The 18385-nt window shown below is 48.3% G+C and overlaps 1 long non-coding RNA gene across 1 annotated transcript; it reads right to left on the bottom strand.

Annotated features, from left to right (window-relative positions):
* Positions 1–451: 451 nt before the first annotated feature.
* On the bottom strand, positions 452–17195 carry LOC134346077 (uncharacterized). The gene is made up of 6 exons (XR_010017822.1): positions 17184–17195; positions 16462–16494; positions 13934–13999; positions 12460–12495; positions 4417–4461; positions 452–787 (listed from the first exon to the last, which is right to left on the bottom strand). It is a non-coding gene; the product is annotated as an uncharacterized LOC134346077 (long non-coding RNA).
* Positions 17196–18385: the final 1190 nt, after the last annotated feature.

Genomic DNA, 18385 nt, shown 5'->3' with positions numbered 1-18385 from the left:
ATCACCACTCTGACGTCACTGGATGGAGACCCAGATACTGTAAGGAGTGTAAACACGAGGAATTCTGCAGATGCTGGAAACTCAAGCAACACGCATCAAAGTGCTGGAAGGAGCGTTAGCTTTATTGAAAAGTTTGCACAGTTAGATGAGTACCGGCTATATAGCGGCGGGACAGCAGTCGGAAAGGGAGTGCGGTCGGTACCGAGCCCAGATCGGGAGCGGTGGACAATGCAGCACAAGAAAGCCTTCCCATCACCAGAGCCCGGGAGAGTTAGTCCACACAGGAGGTGCGCCGCATCTGGCATCCGCTGACCGTTCTGCCCTGTGTGTACAGCGCGCCTGCTATGAACCCGTGTCTTCACTCTCCGAGGAGCCGCGTCGCCGTGGGTGGCCGCTGGTCGTTCCCAATCGCACTGCTGCACCAAGAAATACAAGGGTCATGTAGCGGGGCACCTTTCTCCCTGCACCGTGTCCTGGAGCCCCAGGCCGTCATGGGACGTGTCATCTCGAGATCGCTTCTGTCGACAGTGCCGTTGGACCACGGATAGCGGAGATCCCAGAGTCGCGTTGCGGCAGTGCGGTCACGATGAGATTCACTGGTTGGACACGGAGAGCCGATGCCAGGTTGCCGTGATTACTGAGGGCTGGTGACGGGAGAGCGTTAATACCGGACAGCGTGTAGAGAGCGATGTTTAACATGAAACAGGGCGGGGAATCAACGCGTCTTCGTCGGCCTCACGGGATGGGACAGTTGAGCCCGCCAGTGACGACGAACCAGATCTCATTCCTGGAAGGTAAATCAGAGAGAGGTGAGGGGAGAATTCCCGAGAGTGGAAGCGCAGTCCCTTTACTGAAGGGGTCGTTCTGATGAGCAGGGATGTACCCTGAGCTTCTGCAGTGAAAACGGCTGCCTTTGACCGGGACCGTGTGGAGAGGCGCTGGGTTACGCGTTCCTAGAGTTATAGAGCATGCAAATTCCCCGAGCAGCAGCGTGATTTTCACAAGATCACAAGACAAAGGAGCAGTAGGCCATTCGGCCCGTCGAAGCTGCTCGGCCACTCCACCATGAGCTAAACTATTCTCCCGTCTCGTTCCAATTTCCGGCTTTTTCCCCATATCCCTTGATAGCCTGACTAATTAGATACCTATCAATCTCCTCCTTAAACACCCTCAATGATCGGGCCTCCACAGCTGTATGTGGCAACGAATTCCACAAATCCACGACCCTCTGGCTAAAAAACAAAATTCCCCTCATCTGTTTTAAATGGGTACCCTCTAATTCTAAGACTGTGGCCTCTTGTCCTGGACTCACCCACCAAGGGAAAGAGCCTTTCCATATCTAGTCTGTCCAACCCTTTCAACATTCGAAATGTTTCTATGAGATCCCCTCTCATTCTTCTATACTCTAATGAATACAATCCAAGAGCCGACAGACGCTCCTCATATGTTAGCCCCTGCATTCCAGGAATCATCCTCGTAAATCTTCTCCGACATCAGAACATCCCTTCTAAGATAGGGGGCCCAAAACTGCACACAGTATTCAAGATGCGGTCTCACCAGTGCCCCATAGAGCCTCATCAACACCTGCTTACTCTTGTACGCTATTCCACTATTTTCTTCGCCAGTTGTAAGAGAAATGTGGACAGGTGCATGGATGAGAGGGCTATACGGTACTGTGGTCCAGGTGCAGGTCACAGGCACGGGGCGGAATAATATTTCGGTATGGCCGACCTGGGTGTCTCTAAGGCACTGCTGTGTGGGTTACTGCGGAAGATCAGGCAACACACACAGAATGCGGAGGAACTCGTCAGGCCGGGCAGCGTCTACGGGAAAGAGCACAGTCGACGTTTCGGGCCGAGACCCTTCGGCAGGACTGGAGAAAAGAAAAGATGAGTCAGAATTAAGAAAGGGAGGGAGGGAAGAACCTCAAGGTGATAGGCGAGACTAGGGGGGCAGGATGAAGTAAAGAGCTGGGAAGTTGATTAATGAAACGCATACAGGGCTGAAGAAGGGGAATCTGATAGGAGAGGTCAGAAGGCCGCGGAAGAAAGAAAAGGGGGAGGGGGGAGAGCACCAGAGGGAGGTGATGGGCAGGTAAGGAGGTGAGGTGAGAGAGGGAAATGGAAATGGTGAAGGTGGGGGTGGGCATCACCGGAAGTTTGAGACATTGATCAGATCGGAGATCCCCAGACGGAATACCAGGTGTTGCTCCTCCAGCCTGAGCGCGGCCTCCTCCTGACAGTAGAGGAGGCCGCGGGTGGACACACCGGAATGGGAAAGGGAAAGTGGAATTAAAATGGATGGCCACCGGGAGATCCCGCTTTTTCCGGTGGATGGAGCGTAGATGCTCGGCGAAGCGCTCTCCCAATCTATGTCGGGTCTCACAGAGAGCATTGGACACAGTGTATGACCCCAACAGGTTCACAGGTGAAGTGTTGGGAGGACTGTCTGGGGCGCTGAGTGGTAGTGAGGGAGGAGGTATGAGGGCAGGTGTGAAACTTGCTCCACTTGCAAGGATAAATACCGGGAGGGAGATCAGTGGGGAGGGGCGAGTGGACAAGGGAGTCGCGAAGAAAGCGATCCCTGTGGAAAACAGAAAGTGTGTGTGTGGGGGGGGGGGGGAAGCTGTGCTTGGTGATGGAATCCTGTTTCTTTTCAGATTTTATGTCAATGATCTGGATGAAAGAATTGCTAAACTTGTGGCCACGTTTGTGGACAAGAGGAAGGTAAGCAGAGGGACAAGTAGTGTTAACGAAACAGGGTGTCTGCAGAGAAACAGACAGATTGGGAGAACGGGCAGATGGAGGACACTGTAGGGAACTGCGTGACATGCACTTTAGTAGAAGGAATGAAGGCATGGACTACCTTCCAAAGGTGGAGAAAATTCAAACTTCAGAAGTTCAAAGAGTTGTGAGAGTTCTCATGCACGATTCCCCAATGGTGAACTTGCAGGTTGAGTCAATGGTAAGGAAGGCAAATGCAATGTTAGCATTCATTTTCAGAAGCCCAGAATACAAAAGCAAGCACCTAATGCTGAATCTTTATGAGGCATTGGTCAGACTGTGCTTGGAATATCGTGAGTGGTTTTGGGGTCTCTTATTGGAGAAGGGTTGCGCTGGCGTTCCAAATGGTTCAGGAGGGCTTCACAAGAATAATCACAGCAATGAAAGAGTTAAAATATGAGGACTCTTTCGATGGCTCTGAACGTATACTCGCTTGGTTTAGAAGAATGAGAGGGTTGTCATTAAAAACTATTGAATATTGAAAGTGGATGAGGTGGATGTGGAGAGGATTAATGCTCCAGTAGGTAGTTTAGGACCAGAGGGCACAGCTTCGGAATAGAGAGATATCCATGTCGGACAAAGATGAGGGAAAATATCTTCAGCCAAAGTCTGGTAACCCTGTGGAATTCATTGCTCTGCAGACCAAGTCATTGGGTATGTTTAAGGGAGAGGTTGATAAGTTCTTGATTAATCAGAGCACGAAAGGGGTGTTGACGCATGGCCAAGTGGTTAAGGCATTGGTCGAGTGATCTGAAGGTCGCTAGTTCAAGCCTCGGCTGAGGTAGTGTGTTGTGTCCTTGAACAAGGCACTTAACCACACATTGCTCTGCGAACGACACCGGTGCCAAGCTGTATCGGCCCTAGTGCCCTTCCCTTGGACAACATCGGTAGTGTGGAGAGGGGAGACTTGCAGCATGGGCAACTGCCGGTCTTCCATACAACCTTGCCCAGGCCTACGCCCTGGAAACCACCCAAGGCGCAGATCCATGGTCTCACGAGACTAACGGATGCCTATAAAGGTTACGGGGAGAAGGCAGAAGAGTGGAGTTGAGAAGGATAAGAAAACAGCCATGATGGAATGTGGAGCAGACTCGATGGGCCAAACAGCCTTATCTGCTCCAATGTATGATGGACTTATGGTCTAATTAATGACCCCATATCTAACACCTACCTGTCACTCTCTCTCACTCCTTCCCCCTCTCTCTCCATCTCACTCCCACCTGATCTCCTGAACTCTTCCAGAGCTACTCAGTGGAAGCCTCGAACACACCAGCCTGGGCACGTTGCAGCCCTCAGCACTGAATGTCAGGGTCAACACTATGACAAGCCTCTTTCTTCTGTTTCTGCCAGAACCAGACAACCCAGCTGTGGAGTTCCCTGGAACGTGGACACAACTTCTCTCCCCAAACACACAAACGGCCGGCTACTCTGGGCATTTGCCCCATTCTCCCTTTGGTGCTGAGTCTCCTTGAAACTCTGACCTGCGTTTGACAGACTTGTCGTGCCCCGCTGTTCCGCTAAAGCAAATCAAGAACAGCCAGGCTGTTTCTGTCTAACCGCCCTCATTAAGCCATCAAGGGGATCCTCTTTCAGCAGGTTACAGCCTTCAATTCTACTCCGGCCGGTCACTTACTCTTTGGCAGAACGCTCAGTCTTCTCAATTGGTAAAACGAAGCGCCTGTGGAATGTGAAGAAGACGAGGAATTAGATATTCTACGTACGGAGTGGACACTGAGCGACATGGACGAGAGACGGAGACGGGACAGAGAGGAGGCTGAGACCTGGGTTACAACTCCTGTTCCTTACTGAACAGAGCCCCGAGTGACCACATTTCCCATGTTGAATGTGCAAGAGATCAAATACTTTGCTGTATGTGAGATCTCAGCTCTGCTTTCTGTGCGGTTCTGGAGAAGAAGGGAAGACCAGGAAACATTTAGATGCTGAAAGGATCATTGAGAGGCCAGAAAGCATATTGTATTGTAACTTGCTGAGGGCAGGTCTTACAAGACCATGAGAGGCGTACATAGAGTGGGCAGAGAGTATCTGTTTCCCAGGGTTGAAATGTCGAATACCAGAGGGCATGCATTGAAGGTGAGAAGGGGTAAGTTCGAGGAAGATTGAGGGGTAAGTTCTTCTGCACGGAGAGTCAAGGATGCCTGGAATGCACGACCTGCTATGGTGGTAGAGGTAGATACATCAGAGGATTTTAAGAGACGTTTGGATAGACACCTGAATGTAAAGAAGATGGAGGGATAGGGACACGGTGTAGGTAGGAGGGATTAGTGTTTGGCTGTTCTTGATTTGTTTTTAAGCTGTTTCATCACAACATTATGAGCTGAATGGCCTATTTTTGTGCTGTACTCTTCTAGGTTCATTGGAAATAATGCTGGAAAGGTTGGAATGGGGAACAGAGAAGTGGCAGAGGGGCGAACTAGGTACTTAGCTGCTGTTTTCACAGCGGAAGACGCCAGTAATATACTTTCTACTTTATTGTCGTCAAACAATTAGTACTGGAACGTACAATCATCAGAGCGATATTTGATTCTGCGCTTCACACTCCCTGGATTATAAATATTAAAAATATTAAAAATAGTTGAAATTAATAAATATTAAAAATTTAAATTATAAATCATAAATAAAAAATTGAAAAATGGGAAGTAAGGTAGTGCAAAAAAACCGAGAGGCAGGTCCGGATATTACATAGAAACATAGAAACATAGAAAATAGGTGCAGGAGTAGGCCATTCGGCCCTTCAAGCCTGCACCGCCATTTATTATGATCATGGCTGATCATCCAACTCAGAACCCAGCCTTCCCTCCATACCCCCTGACCCCTGTAGCCACAAGGGCCATATCTAACTTCCTCTTAAACATAGCCAATGAACTGGCCTCAACAGTTTGCTGTGGCAGAGAATTCCACAGATTCACCACTCTCTGTGTGAAGAAGTTTTTCCTAATCTCGGTCCTAAAAGGCTTCCCCTCTATCCTCAAACTGTGACCCCTCGTTCTGGACCTCCCCAACATCGGGAACAATCTTCCCGCATCTAGCCTGTCCAATCCCTTTAGGATCTTATACGTTTCAATCAGATCCCCCCTCAATCTTCTAAATTCCAACGAGTACAAGCCCAGTTCATCCAGTCTTTCTTCATATGAAAGACCTGCCATCCCAGGAATCAATCTGGTGAACCTTCTTTGTACTCCCTCTATGGCAAAGATGTCTTTCCTCAGATTAGGGGACCAAAACTGCACACAATACTCCAGGTGTGGTCTCACCAAGGCCTTGTACAACTGCAGTAGTACCTCCCTGCTCCTGTACTCGAATCCTCTCGCTATAAATGCCAGCATACCGTTCGCCTTTTTCACTGCCTGCTGTACCTGCATGCCCACTTTCAATGACTGGTGTATAATGACACCCAGGTCTCGTTGCACCTCCCCTTTTCCTAATTGGCCACCATTCAGATAATAATCTGTTTTCCTATTTTTGCCACCAAAGTGGATAACTTCACATTTATCCACATTAAATTGCATCTGCCATGAGTTTGCCCACTCACCCAACCTATCCAAGTCACCCTGCATCCTCTTAGCATCCTCCTCACTGCTAACACTGCCACCCAGCTTCGTGTCATCCGCAAACTTGGAGCTGCTGCATTTAATTCCCTCATCCAAGTCATTAGTATATATTGTAAACAACTGGGGTCCCAGCACTGAGCCTTGCGGTACCCCACTAGTCACCGTCTGCCATTCTGAAAAGGTCCCGTTTATTCCCACTCTTTGCTTCCTGTCTGCTAACCAATTCTCCACCCACACCAATACCTTACCCCCAATACCGTGTGCTTTAAGTTTGCACACTAATCTCCTGTGTGGGACCTTGTCAAAAGGCTTTTGAAAATCCAAATATACCACATCCACTGGTTCTCCCCTATCCACTCTACTAGTTACATCCTCAAAAAATTCTATGAGATTCGTCAGACATGATTTTCCTTTCACAAATCCATGCTGAATTTGTCCGATCATTTCACCGCTTTTCAAATGTGCTGTTATCACATCCTTGATAACTGACTCCAGCAGTTTCCCCACCACCGACGTTAGGCTAACCGGCCTATAATTCCCCGGTTTCTCTCTCCCTCCTTTTTTAAAAAGTGGGGTTACATTAGCCACCCTCCAATCCTCAGGAACTAGTCCAGAATCTAACGAGTTTTGAAAAATTATCACTAATGCATCCACTATTTCTTGGGCTACTTCCTTAAGCACTCTGGGATGCAGACCATCTGGCCCTGGGGATTTATCTGCCTTCAATCCCTTCAATTTACCTAACACCACTTCCCTACTAACATGTATTTCACTCAGTTCCTCCATCTCACTGGACCCTCTGTCCCTTACTATTTCTGGAAGATTATTTATGTCCGCCTTAGTGAAGACAGAACCAAAGTAATTATTCAATTGGTCTGCCATGTCCTTGCTCCCCATAATCAATTCACCTGTTTCTGTCTGCAGGGGACCTACATTTGTCTTTATCAGTCTTTTCCTTTTTACATATCTATAAAAGCTTTTACAGTCCGTTTTTATGTTCTCTGCCAGTTTTCTCTCATAATCTTTTTTCCCCTTCCTAATTAAGCCCTTTGTCCTCCTCTGCTGAACTCTGAATTTCTCCCAGTCCTCAGGTGAGCCACTTTCTCTGGCTAATTTGTATGCTACTTCTTTGGAATTGATACTATCCCTAATTTCGCTTGTCAGCCACGGGTGCACTACCTTCCTTGATTTATTCTTTTGCCAAACTGGGATGAACAATTGTTGTAGTTCATCCATGCAACCTTTAAATGCCTGCCATTGCATATCCACCATCAATCCTTTAAGTGTCATTTGCCAGTCTATCTTAGCTAATTCACGTCTCATACCTTCAAAGTTACCCCTCTTTAAGTTCAGAACCTTTGTTTCTGAATTAACTATGTCACTCTCCATGTTAATGAAGAATTCCACCATATTATGGTCACTCTTACCCAAGGGGCCTCTCACGACAAGATCGCTAATTAACCCTTCCTCATTGCTGAAAACCCAGTCCAGAATAGCCTGCTCTCCAGTCGGTTCCTCGACATGTTGGTTCAAAAAACCATCCCGCATACATTCCAAGAAATCCTCTTCCTCAGCACCTTTACCAATTTGGTTCACCCAGTCTACATGTAGATTGAAGTCACCCATTATAACTGCTGTTCCTTTATTGCACACATTTCTAATTTCCTGTTTAATACCATCTCCGACCTCACTACTACTGTTAGGTGGCCTGTACACAACTCCCACCAGCGTCTTCTGCCCCTTAGTGTTACGCAGCTCTACCCATATCGATTCCACATCTTCCCGGCTTATGTCCTTCCTTTCTATTGCGTTAATCTCATCTTTAACTAACCAGCAACGCCACCCCACCTCCCCTTCCATCATGTCTATCCCTCCTGAATATTGAATATCCCTGAATGTTGAGCTCCCATCCCTGGTCACCCTGGAGCCATGTCTCTGTGATCCCAACTATATCATAATCATTAATAACAATCTGCACTTTCAATTCATCCACCTTATTACGAATGCTCCTTGCATTGACACATAAAGCCTTCAGGCGCTCTTTTACAACTCTCTTAGCCCTTTTTAATGCTTGCCCTGGATTTGACGGCCTGCCACTTTTACTTTTGGTGGGTACGGCCCAGATCCGGGTTAGGATCCGTTCAGCAGTCTTATCACAGTTGGAAAGAAGCTGTTCCCAAATCTGGCCGTACGAGTCTTCAAGCTCCTGAACCTTCGCCCGGAGGGAAAGAGGACGAAAAGTGTGTTGGCTGGGTGGGTCGTGTCCTTGATTATCCTGGCAGCACTGCTCCGACAGCGTGCGGTGTAAAGTGAGTCCACGGACGGAAGATTGGTTTGTGTGATGTGCTGCGCCATGTTCATAATATTCTGCAGCTTCTTCCGGTCTTGGACAGGACAACTTCCATACCAGGTTGTGATGCACCCTAGAAGAATGCTTTCTACGATGCATCTATAAAAATTAGCGAGGGTTTTAGGGGACAGGCCAAATTTCTTTAGTTTTCTCAAGAAGTAAAGGCGCTGGTGGGCCTTCTTGGCAGTGAACTCTGCTTGGTTGGCCAAGTCAGGTCATCTGTGATATTGACCCTGAGGAACTTAAAGCCACTTAAAGCCGAGGAACTTAAAAACTTAAAACTTATATAACCAGAATTCAAGAGGATCAGAGGCTGAAGTGAATGTAGTTGTCATTATTAATGAGAAGCTGAAAGGTCTGAAGACAGATAAGTCATATAGACCAGATGGATGACATCCCAGAGTTTTGAAAGAGGCAGCTCAAGAGATTGTGGAGGCATTAGCAGTGATCTTTCAAAATTCAGAATGGTAATCCATGCATAGTGCCAAATAGTTGGTGGAGATATTAAATGTTTTTTTTTGCATCTGTATTTACTCGTGAGACAGTCTGCAGAGTGAAGCAAAGTAGCAGAGCCCATACCGATTACAGAGCTGGAGATGTTTACTGCCTTGAGGAAAATAAATCCTTCAGGCCTGAAAATGTGTTCCTTCAGATCTGTGGGAGGCAAGGGCAGATATTGCAGGGGCCCAAGCAGAGATATTTAAATCATTCTTATCGATAGGTGAAGTACCAAAGGATTGTAAGATAGCCAAGGTTGTTCCGCTGTTTAAGGAAGTCTCTAAATATAAACTAGGAAACGATATGCCAGTGAGCCTAACAACAGTAGTCGGAGAGTTATTGAAAAGTATGCTTAGAGACCAGATATATGAATATTTGGATAGCCAGGGATTAGGGATACTCAGCTTGGCTTTATGTGTGGTTAATAGTGTCTAACCAATCTTGCAGAATTTTTCGAAGTTACCAGTAAAGTTGTTGAAGGCAAGAAGTGGATGTTGTCTACATGGACTTTAGCAAGGCCTGTGACAAGGTCCCACAAGGGAGGTTGGTCAAGAAGGTTGAGTCGCTCGGTATTCAAGATGAGGTAGTAAATTGGATTAGACATTGGCTTTGTGGGAAAACCCAGAGGGTAGTAGTAGATGGTTGCCTCTCTGACTGCAGGCCTGTCACTAGTGGCAAGTTACAGGGATTGGTGCTGGCTCATATTGTTGTTTGTCAGCTATATCAATCATTTTGATGATAATGTGGATAACTGGATCAGTAAATTTGCGGATAACAACAAGATTGTGGGTATAGTGGACAGTGAGGAAGACTATCAGAGCATGCAGTGGGATCTGGACAGGCTGGAAAAGTGGGCTGAGAAATGGCAGATGGAATTTAATGCAGACAAGTGTGAGATGTTGCACTTTGGTAGGACCAACCAGGGTTGATCTTACACAGTGAACGGTAGGGCTCTGAGGAGTGTGGTAGAACAAAGGGATCTTAGAATACAGGTCCATAATGCATTGCAAATGGAATCACAGGTAGACAGGGTCGTAAAGAAAGCTTTTGGTACATTAGCCTTCATAAATCAACGTACAGGAAATGAGAGATCCTGTTGAAGTTACATAAGACACTGGTGAGGCCTAACTTGGAGTGTTGTGTGCAGCCTTGGCCACCTACCTACAGGAAAGATTGAAAGAGAACAGTGGAAATTTACAAGGATATTGCCAGATCTAGAGAATCTGAGTTGTAAGGAGAATTTGAATAGGTTCGGATTTTATTCCATGCAATGCAGAAGATTGAGAGGACATTTGATAGAGGTATAAAAAATGATGAGGGGTATGGAAAGGGTAAAAGCAAGCTGGCTTTTTCCACTAAGGCTCTGTGGGACTGCAACCAGAGGTCATGGGTTAAGGGATTAAGGTGAAGAGTTTAAGGGAACATGGTGGGGGGGGGTGGAGTGTCACTTCTTCACTCAGGACATTGTGAGAGTGTGGAACGAGCTGCCAGAACAAGGTCGATTTCAAAGTTTCAGAGAAGTTTGAATAGAGACATGGATAGTAGAGATGTGGAGGACTATGGTTCAGGTACAGGACTAGGCAGTTTAAATGATTCCACATGGACTAGATGGGTTCAAGGGCCTGTTTCTATGCTGTACTTTTCTATTACGCTATTACGCTATGACCCGAAGAGCAATTAGATGCTAGAATACTTCCAGAGTTATAACTGCCACTCCACTTTTTAAGAGGGAGGGAGGCGAAAGGCAAGAAACTATAGACCAGTTAGCCAGACTTCAGTGTTTGGGAAGATGTTGGTACTCATTATTAAGGATGAGGTTTCGAGGCAGTTGGAGGCACGCAATAAAATAGGCCTTTTCTAGTTGGCTGCCGCTGACTAGTGACATTCATCAGCAGTCAGTGTTGGGGCTGCTTCTCTTGGTGTTAGATCTCAAGGATTTAGACAGCAAAATTAACGGCTCTATGGCTATTTTTGCAGACAGTGCAAAGATAGACGGGCAGATAGGTCTGTAGTCTGGTGTAGTTTTGTGTGTGTTTTTTTACGTAGTTCAGTGTAGTTTTTGTATTGTTCATGTAGCTCCATGGTCCTGAAAAACGTCATCTCGTTTTTACTGTGTACTGTACCAGCAGGTATGGTTGAAATGACAATAAGAAGTGACTTGACTTCACTCGAGGAAGCAGGAAATCTGAAAAGGTACTGGACAGGTTAGGACAATGAGCAAAGATGTGTCAGGTGAAATATAGTGTAGAAAAGTGTGTGGTCATACACTTTGGTAAAAGGAAGAATGGTGCAGACTATTTTCTGAACGCAGAGAAAATTCAAAAATTGGAAGCGCACAGGGGCTTGGGAGGTCAATTTGCAGATTGGGTCAGTGATGAGGAAGGTAAATGCATTGTTAGCATTCATTTCGAGAGGATGAGGACGTAATGTTCAGGCTTTATAAAACATTAGTCAGAAAGCACTTGGAGTATTGTGAGCAGTTTTGAATCACTTATCAATGAAGTGATGTACTGACATTGGAGAAGGTCTGGGGATGCTCACGAGAATGATTCTGGGAATGGAAGGGTTAATGTATTGAAGACTCCGGGTACCCACTGGAGTTTAGAAGAATGAGGAGTGACCTCACTGAAACCTATCAAATATCGAAAGGCCTGGTCAGAGTGCACGTTGAGAGGAAGTTTCCGAGAGTGAGGGAGTCTCAGAATGCAGGGACCTCCCTCTGGAACAGAGACAAGAAGCAATTTAGCCGGGGGTGGTGAATCTGTGGAATTCATTGTCACAAACAGCCAGCCCACTGGGTATATTTAAAACGGATGTTGATAGTTTCGTAATTACTAAAGGTCACAGGAAGAAGGCTGAAAAATGGCGTTGAGAGGGATAATAAATCAGCCGTGATGGAATGGCGAAGTCGTGTTCTTTTAGTCTTATGGACAGTTGCTATTTTCTCTACCCATGGTAAGTTTTTACAGTCATTAAGGATAAAATTTCCGAGTACTTGGACGAAATAGAATGAAGTCGGCTCGGTTTTGATCAAGGGAGATTTCGCCTGAGAAATCTATCAGGGAACTCTGAGAATTCGGAGATCTGTGACCAAATCCGGTTCGGGCATTCACCACCGGAGCCAAAACAAACTGTTCACACCATTCATTCCCCTTAGCTTCCATCTCTTACCACTGGAGCGCCCTCCGTCAGCCTGACCACCCATCCAGATCTGCATCACCTTTCATTCAGTGACCACTGTGCTCACGGACGCACTTACCCATCAGTCCCACCCGAATATCCCTCAGTTGGATTCCTGTTCGAGAAAGAAAAGAATGAAAAGGGTCTGTGTGTAAGGTAGGACGCTCAGGGACACGGAGCGGGACGGCTCAGGGACACGGAGCGGTGTCGGCTCAGGGACACGGAGCGGTGACGGCTCAGGGACACGGAGCGGTGTCGGCTCAGGGACACGGAGCGGTGTCGGCTCAGGGACACGAAGGGGTGTCGGCTCAGGGACACGGAGGGGTGGGACACGGATCGGGACGGCTCAGGGACACGGAGCGGTGACGGCTCAGGGACACGGAGAGGTGTCGGCTCAGGGACACGGAACGGTGACGGCTCAGGGACACGGAGCCGTGACGGCTCAGGGACACGAAGGGGTGTCGGCTCAGGGACACGGAACGGTGACGGCTCAGGGACACGGAGCCGTGACGGCTCAGGGACACGAAGGGGTGTCGGCTCAGGGACACGGAGCGGTGTCGGCTCAGGGACACGGAGCGGTGACGGCTCAGGGACACGGAGCGGTGACGGCTCAGGGACACGGAGGGGTGGGACACGGAGCGGGACGGCTCAGGGACACAGAGCGGTGACGGCTCAGGGACACGGAGAGGTGACGGCTCAGGGACACGGAGAGGTGACGGCTCAGGGACACGGAGCGGTGTCGGCTCAGGGACACGGAGCGGTGTCGGCTCAGGGACACCGAGCGGTATCGGCTCGGGGACACGGAGAGGTGTCCGCTCAGGGACACCGAGCGGTGTCGACTCAGGGACACCGAGCGGTGTCGGCTCAGGGACACGGAGCGGTGTCTCTCAGCAATACACAGGCAATGCCTCCTCCCATAACACCGATGTCCGCGGTGTGAGAGGGTGAGGTGCTGCCTTTAGGTGAGACGGTGCAGAGGATGCACACAACACAGCCACTCAGTTGCGAAGTGTGACTGGGAGATGTGTGAGAACAATAGACAATAGGTGCGGGAGTAGGCCATTTGGCCCTTCGAGCCGGTACCGCCATTCACTGTGATCATGGCTGATCATCCACAATCAGTATCCAGTTCCTGCCTTATCCCCATAACCTTTGATTCTGCTATCTTTAAGAGCTCTATCCATCTCTTTTTTGAAGCATCCAGAGACTTGGCCTCCACAGCCTTCTGGGGCAGAGCATTCCATATATCCACCACTCTCTGGGTGAAAAAGTTTTTCCTCAACTCCATTCTAAATGGCCTCCCCCTTATTCTTAAAACAACTGGGCTGTTGGGAGGCAGCTGCCTTGGGAATCGGTTCCACTAAGCAGCCAAGGTGCAGGGGATTCGGGCAGAGAGGATTGTTTCACAGGCACAGTCATGGGGAACAGTTCCACAAACCAGCCACGGGCCGCAGCTTCACCGCGGGGAGGAATATTTCACGGGCATGGTCACGAGGAACCGGCCAGTGATCCTGGTCAGCTGGTCGGTGTGTGAAGTCACATTTCCCACTTACACGTCATCGTCTTCCCACCATTCAGCAGACCGACTGCTGCGGCCACCGTCCGCTGAGCTGGCGTTCCTGTGGGTTGGGGGCAAAGAGACAATTAGCCCTGACGACTGCCCCGCACCGCCACCCTGAGGTCAAGTACATCCCCGGTCCTGTAAGCCCAGCCCTGGCACCCCAGGCACAGAGGCCGGGGGTCCGGCGCCGCACCTGTGACAACAGAAACAAGCTGTAAACGGGGCAAATGTGAAATTTGCGGCGTGAATGAGCCAATAATTTCAACAAAGATTCCAACAGCTTTTCTGGAAACAGCTGGTAAGACAGAGATTGGAGTGGACGTTGGACCACTTCCAACTGATGCTGGAAACTGATGGGGATCGGGGAAATGACCGAGCAGTCAGAATGGGCGAAGACTTTATTGTCTGTAGTTCAGTGAAATCATGGAATATTTCTGTATTGAAGGTGCTTCCATTTGATAGAGGTATACCACATTATATGGGTAGGTAGATCCGCTTCTGCTGACAGGGGAAGGGGCACAGGCAGGTTACTGGCATCTTAAAACTAGTCACTTCGTCCAGATGGGGCTCTTCGGCCTTGGTTTGTAGCTCATCCAGATAAGAGAAACTGATCTCAAACCTCCGCTGCCTTGCAGCTCTACCCACTCATGGGGACGGCTTTGGGAGTAAACCCTGAGGAAAAATCCTGAGCTGCAGTCCCTAAGGCAGTTCAACACTGAGTTCAACGCTGACTGGCAACTCCTGCGATGCCGCCGGTACCAAACTCTATCGGTCTTTGCTGTTCCTTTGGGTTCATCAGTTGCTTGGAGAGGGGCAGCCTGCTACGTGGGCAACAGCTTGCTCTCCAATATCGTACTGCCCGGGCTTGCGTATCTGGACAGCTCGGACGCAATATCCGCCGTCAGCTCTGACCGACGGAGGCCCTCACCAGGTAAGGTAGCTTTTCCACTGAGGTTAGGTAAGACTAGAACTGGAGGTCACATTTTTCCCTCGCACTCTCAGCTCTTCACACTCTCTCCAAACTCGAGGCATGTCCATGGGCAGTCTCATGGCCTGCCTGTTTGTTGGCTGTGTTGAATCGTTGAAGTTCGGTTACACTCCCTAACTCTTCCTCCACTACCCAGACGACTGCATTGGTGCAGCTTCGTACAGCCATGCTGAGCTCATCAATTTTATCAACTTGGCCTCCAATTTCCACCTTGCCCTTCAATTCACTTGGCCCATCTCCTTCCCATTCCTAACCCTCTCTGTCTGCATCTCTGGAGACAAACTGTGCATCAACATAAATCCCACAGTTACCTCGATAACACCTCTTCCCACCCTATCTCCTCCAAGAATGCTGTTCCCTTTTCTCAGTTTCTTTGCTTCACCCCATCCGCTCCCAGGACATCACTTTCCATTCCAGGAAATCAGAGATGTTCTCTTTCCACAATCCAACCAAAGGCCATAAGTTCTGCGCTGAGAGGAATATTTCACAGGTAGTCAATTCCACACACCACCCATGGGCCATGGATTGTGATTCTGTGCCGACAGGAATATCTCAAAGCTAAGGCCGGGACGAACCACACAATGCTGGGAACCAGAGCAATACTGGAGATCTGTATCAGATAGAGTGTGAAGTGCTAGAACGAAGACGACAACCAGAGGACAATATTTCTGACTGAATGGTGGAAAATATTTGAGGGGAGCTTCACTCAGATACTGAGCTACTGAAAAAACCCTGGATGTGGATCCAGCTGCAACACTTAGGATTAGTTTGGAAAGGTACATCGACCAGAAGGACCTCTTTCTCTGCAGTAGTGTCTGTAACTCTGTGATTCAAAGTGAGCACATTACGCCCGTCTTCAAATGGGAAGAGACCAGAACTATGCCTGAAAATCAGGAGAGTCAGGAGCAGAAGTGAGAGGCATTGGGAATGTACAACCTGTTAGTGAAGATGAAACACATGAAAAGGAGTAAATCTCCTCGACCAGCGGCACAACACACCAGGCTTCTGTGGGAGAAGGCTAAGTAAATCCGAATAGTACTGCCCTTTCAGGAACAACAGGAGTCAGGGGAAATCACAGAGCACTGGAAATTGGCAAACCAAACAAAGCTGTTTCACGAGGGAAGGAAGCAAAACAAAGGAAATACAGTCTCTCTCACCTTCATGGCTGTTAACATTTTACAATTATTGTGCAGGGTGGAATTTCGGACTACTATTCTTTTAATAACAGGATAGGCTAAAACCCAGTTTGTATAAGGGGAGACTGTGACTGAAAATCTGTTGGGTTCTCTGAGCAACCCCAAGATCGATGCCAGGGCTCCGTGATCACACCAAGCTTGGGCATTTACTACGAAATAAGAGAGAAGATTTTCACACCATTCCTTCCCCTTGGACGAGCAGTGTGAGGAGGGGCTTGTGTCTCTCACAATCAGATCTCCCCCACCCATTTGTCACAAGAGCAGCCAACCGATACTGCAGTGTCTCCCGTTCAGTCACCGTCCGGCTCATTGACACAATGTTCCACATCGACTTACCCTGGCAACATCCCACTGCTGGCATCTGAGGAACTGTTTGGGATTGTGGAGAAAATAAAGAATTAGGGACCCCTCATCCTCCGATTACCCATCAGTCTCAGCCCACACACCACAATCTCACTCCCACCCAACTTCTCAACTCTTCCAGAGCTGCTGAGTGGAAGCCCGGGGACCACCAGCCCACCTTCCATCTGGGAACCTTGCAGACTTCAGGACTCAATGTCAAGCTCCACACTTCCAGTTTCCATCGTCCCTGCCAGAACTTGACAGTCCAACGGTAGAGTTCCCTGGGACACTGACCCCGTTTCTCTGTCCCCGAAGCACACTGTCTGACCCACGGGATATTTCCACCCCCTTCACTTTGCTGTTGGGTCTCTGGAGATTTTCCTCCTGTATTTCACAAATTTTTCATCCCCCATTCCCTTTCTGATTCTCTCCCTCTGCATTTCCTTCTCCACCTCGTTCACCCTCTCCCTCTCCTTCTCCCTCACCCCCTGTGTCTTCATCTCCCTCTTCCTCCCTATCTCCAACTCCGTCTCCCTCTATCTCACCATGTCCCTCTCCATGCCCCCTTTATCTTCCTCTCTCCCTCTCTCACTCTCTCTTTCTCTCTCTGTCTCCAAATGCCCTCATTAAACATTAACCACATTCTCCTTCAGCAGGGGCTGCGTTCGGTTCATTTTCCGAGCCGGTCACAGACACGTCTTCCCACCGTCACTTACCCGCTGTCAGAGCGTCTCATCCTGCCACCTCCGAATATGCCCCTACGTCAGAATGTGAAGGGAAAGAATGAGAGTGTGTGTGCCGCAGGGTGGGGCTATCAGAGACACGGTGCGATGCAGGTACACACCGCCCCTCCCAAAACACTCAGCTTCACCGTCTGTGGGAGTGGAGTGCCGTCTTCAGATGGGAACGCCGTGAAACTCCCTGTGTGACAGACTCACAGCTCTACACTGAAGGACGTGTAAGAACAAATGTGTTGTTGGGAGTCAACGCGGAGATAATCAATTCCACAAAACACCCAATGGACACGGGTTATGATCTTAGAATACAGGTCCATAATGCATTGCAAATGGAATCACAGGTAGACAGGGTCGTAAAGAAAGCTTTTGGTACATTAGCCTTCATAAATCAACGTACAGGAAATGAGAGATCCTGTTGAAGTTACATAAGACACTGGTGAGGCCTAACTTGGAGTGTTGTGTGCAGCCTTGGCCACCTACCTACAGGAAAGATTGAAAGAGAACAGTGGAAATTTACAAGGATATTGCCAGATCTAGAGAATCTGAGTTGTAAGGAGAGTTTGAATAAATTCGGATTTTATTCCATGGAATGCAGAAGATTGAGAGGACATTTGATAGAGGTATAAAAAATTATGAGGGGTATGGAAAGGGTAAAAGCAAGCTGGCTTTTTCCACTAAGGCTCTGTGGGACTGCAACCAGAGGTCATGGGTTAAGGGATTAAGGTGAAGAGTTTAAGGGAACATGGTGGGGGGGGGTGGAGTGTCACTTCTTCACTCAGAACATTGTGAGAGTGTGGAACGAGCTGCCAGAACAAGGTCGATTTCAAAGTTTCAGAGAAGTTTGAATAGAGACATGGATAGTAGAGATGTGGAGGACTATGGTTCAGGTACAGGACTAGGCAGTTTAAATGATTCCACATGGACTAGATGGGTTCAAGGGCCTGTTTCTATGCTGTACTTTTCTATTATGCCATTACGCTATGACCCGAAGAGCAATTAGATGCTAGAATACTTCCAGAGTTATAACTGCCACTCCACTTTTTAAGAGGGAGGGAGGCGAAAGGCAAGAAACTATAGACCAGTTAGCCAGACTTCAGTGTTTGGGAAGATGTTGGTACTCATTATTAAGGATGAGGTTTCGAGGCAGTTGGAGGCACGCAATAAAATAGGCCTTTTCTAGT

This window comes from Mobula hypostoma, chromosome 5, assembly GCF_963921235.1.
Source record: "Mobula hypostoma chromosome 5, sMobHyp1.1, whole genome shotgun sequence".
Taxonomy (NCBI): domain Eukaryota; kingdom Metazoa; phylum Chordata; class Chondrichthyes; order Myliobatiformes; family Myliobatidae; genus Mobula; species Mobula hypostoma.
Note: the sequence above shows the minus strand (reverse complement) of the source record. Positions and strands in the feature narration are given on the sequence as shown.